Here is a 3,803-nt window from a genome sequence, read left to right as displayed (position 1 = left end):
GCAAAATAATTGTCCACAGTTAACCAATCAAGTAACCTTGTCACTAACTGTCATGGCGCGCTTCCAAACTTACTAAATCTACCCGACACCTCTCTTCAATTGGTTGATTCCAACTTAAAACATGGACCAAGGATAATAAAAGCATTATATTCTTTTATATTCTTTCATAATAATTTGAGAAACTTAGGTCTTATGTTGTTCGACTACAATCAGGTCGACCTCAAAATAGGAGTACACGCACAAAACAACTCACCCTCCATTAAGAAGCTGATGCTTTCCATTGGCCCTGCGAAGGACGCATGCGTTCCAAAGTTGGACCTGTGCAGTTAGAACCAGTTGGACCTGTTCCTTGGAATTATATTATAATTCAAGCTAAAGTGGGAGAGGAGATTGTTTCGTAGCAGAGAGTTCAGTCCAGTGAATATGGAGTCCCATGGAGAAGCAATTGCAGGCGCAGAGTCCAGTGAAAATTACAGTGGCGTTAGAAAAGGGAGAATGCACTGGTTGCTCGTTAGCATGAGCGTTATCGCTGTTGTGGTGGGACAGTCTAGCGGACTGCTTTTGAGTCGCTTTTATTTTGAGCAGGGTGGACACAGCCGATGGCTCAGATCGCTGTTGCTCTGCGTAGGATCGCCATTGCTTCTGCTACCACCATTGCTGAACCCACAAAGAAAATCACCCATGCTTGCATTTGTTACCACTAGATATCTTCTTGCCTGTGGAGCTTTGGGTGTGATGGCAGGTGGGAATTCTCTGCTTTACTCCTTTGGGATTTCATATCTGCCAGTATCAACGTACTCTCTTCTCTGCGCCACACAGTTAGCTTTCAATGCCCTGTTCTCTTTCATTGTGGTTAAGCAGAGAATAACTCCATATATTCTGAATTCAATCGTGCTTCTTACCTTTAGTACCATTCTGCTAGGTACCCACTCGAGCAGCGAGAGGCCGGAGGGAGTAAACAGAACCCACTTCATTCTGGGCTTTGTTTACACCATCTTGGCCTGCGCCATTTATGGACTCCTCCTCGCACTGATGCAACTTGTTTTCCAAAAGGTTGCACAGAATTTCGCTGTAGTTATGATCTCGCAGGCGCTGGTTTACTTTGTTGGTGCCTTCATTTGTGCGTTGGGACTGTTAGCCAGCGGAGAATTCAGAGACCTGGTATCAGAGTCCCATGATTTTAGGTCAGGGGAAACGGGATATGTCATGACTCTACTATGGTGTGCTATAGCTTATCAAATATATTCCGTGGGGACATTTGGATTGATTTTCTTGATTTCTTCGTTGTTTTCTAATGCCATTGGCGCTTTGTCTCTGCCTGTTGTTCCCATCTTGGCTGTCTTCGTCTTCCACGATAAGCTGGACGCGATAAAGGTATTAGCCATGCTTCTGGGAATCTGGGGGTTTGTTTCCTATGTTTTCGGTGGATACAAGGACTCCAAGGTTGCTGCTCAGCCTGGTGCTCCTACGGTCATTGAGACTTAACTAGGTTAGTTGTGAGACATTTTCATGTGTTCAGTGATCATTACAGCTTTAATATTAAATATCTGATGCATTGAGTTATACGGTCATTGAGACTTAACTAGGTTAGTTGTGAGACATTTTCATGTGTTCAGTGATCATTACAGCTTTAATATTAAATATCTGATGCATTGAGTTATACGGTCATTGAGACTTAACTAGGTTAGTTGTGAGACATTTTCATGTGTTCAGTGATCATTACAGCTTTAATATTAAATATCTGATGCATTGAGTTATATGGATATGTATATATATTTTGAAATAGAGTTTTTACAGATTATTTAATATCCATGAAATATTTTCAGAATTTAATATCCATGAAATATTTTAGAATAATATTTGTATTAGTGTATGTATAAGTTGAAATTTATTTTTAAAGTAGAGTTTTCAGTATTTAATTCAATTAATTGCAATTATTTTCGGAATTTAATATCTATGAAATATTTTAGAATAATATTTGTATTAATGTATATATAAATTGAAATTTATCTTCAAAGTAGTTATGTTTTTTTTACTTTTTTAATTACATAAATTAATTAAAAAAATTGTCATATGAAAAAGTGATATCAAATGTAATATGGTTTTTTTATATGCCATACTGATAAATCATAGCATTTTCTCCAATAAAAACTATTTATAACTTAAGAATCTCGGTGATAAAGTGGGGATAAATCTCCATAAATAAGAATATTGTTGTATATTTTTTCAAATGTATATATAATTAATTTATATACTAATTTTTTTTTTAATAATTAGTAATAATAATTTTTTAAAATAAAGTTATATTTTAGTTAACTTTATTATTTTTTTAATTTTAAGAAGCCATATGTATTATGAATTAAGTGTTTTGATGTTTATTAATGTTTATTAGCTACTTAATTTATATGGTTGCACTAGTTTGTAGTGTTTATAGGATACATATGTAAAATGTTTTTCATTTCAAATGTTTAGTGTATGGAATTATATACTTGAAATAATTTATAAACAGATTAGGTTTAGATACAATTTTCCATAAGAGTGTAATTTCTTTTTATTTAAAATGTGTTTTTGAATGAATAAATAGATTTACTATCCATAAAAATCCTGGTTAAATTTAACAAAAAGTTTATCAAATAATTTCAGTCCACCATTTAAGTTCATAAGAATTTTTCCGAATGCTAAATCTATTTATATATCAAAAACTCATTTTAAATAACTAGAAATTGTAATCTCACTCAAATTTATATAAATAAATTCCAAAAAAAAATTATTAATTAAACTACACCTATTAATTATTATTATTTATAAACAAATTTTAATAATAATTTTTATATCCATAAAAAACAATTAACAATCGGATCTTATGGATCAGATAATCCGTAACAAATAATCAAAGACCCTCGAAGAAATAAACACGGTACACTTTAAAGAAGTAAGAGAACGCAGCTGGTGTGAAGGGCTTACTACACTCTTAAAGCATAAGAATCTTTAAAACAATATATATTCAAATGAATTTGAATAAAAAATAAACATAATAACCTTTCAGGTAATTCGTATCCTAAGGACCTTTAATAATTTAAAGGTAAAGCACATTTTAAGCAATTTGAATGTGTTTGTATCTTCAATTGAATTATGATTTTGACCATTGGTTTTATATTTATATTTTTATGCTTATGCTATTGTAGAGTTTGAAGATAAGTTTAAGTAGTTAAATTTAATGAAGAACTTGGAAATGGTTTTATGGGTTTAAATTTATTCATTAATTTGTGATATCCATTATGCATATGCTAAAAATATGATTTGTGCCACACGAACTCTCTATAAAATGATCACTAATACTTTCATGGAATAATAATTAAGTCTCTAACGTTAGAGAGCCTTAAATAAGTCGAGGATAAATATATGATTAAGGTTTAACGATTGATTTTCAAATAGAAAAATGAATCCTGAGAAATAATGTGATTTAAAACTGTTAGGTTTTTAATAATTGTAATTGTAATTGTGAAAAATTCAATATTAAGAAAATGTGGTGTAATTTAATGTTTTATATATTAATTTTAAAATTAAAATTATGGAATATTAAAAATTATGAAATAAGTGTAAAATCTACATTTAATTCTAAGATTACAATATGCGTTACAGGAATTATTTATTCATTTCTAATTTATAAAAATGTTCATTGAATCTTTCCTTTATGAAAAACATATATTTTTAATGGTCATTTTGCGGTTCAAGAACCTATAAATACATTGTAAGAAAAGCTCAAACGTTTTTCTATGTGTGTTTCTATGTTAAGGGGGAAA

At 31.2% G+C, this 3,803-nt stretch overlaps 1 pseudogene; it reads left to right on the top strand.

The window, feature by feature from the left end:
- The first annotated feature begins 423 nt into the window (after window positions 1–423).
- Window positions 424–1,485, top strand: LOC149153939 (putative purine permease 11 pseudogene; annotated as a pseudogene).
- The last annotated feature ends 2,318 nt before the right edge of the window (window positions 1,486–3,803 follow it).

Source organism: Pinus tabuliformis, chromosome 9, assembly GCF_031772625.1.
Source record: "Pinus tabuliformis cultivar Carrire ecotype Pingquan chromosome 9, CPIR1, whole genome shotgun sequence".
Taxonomy (NCBI): Eukaryota; Viridiplantae; Streptophyta; class Pinopsida; order Pinales; family Pinaceae; genus Pinus; species Pinus tabuliformis.
Note: the sequence above shows the minus strand (reverse complement) of the source record. Positions and strands in the feature narration are given on the sequence as shown.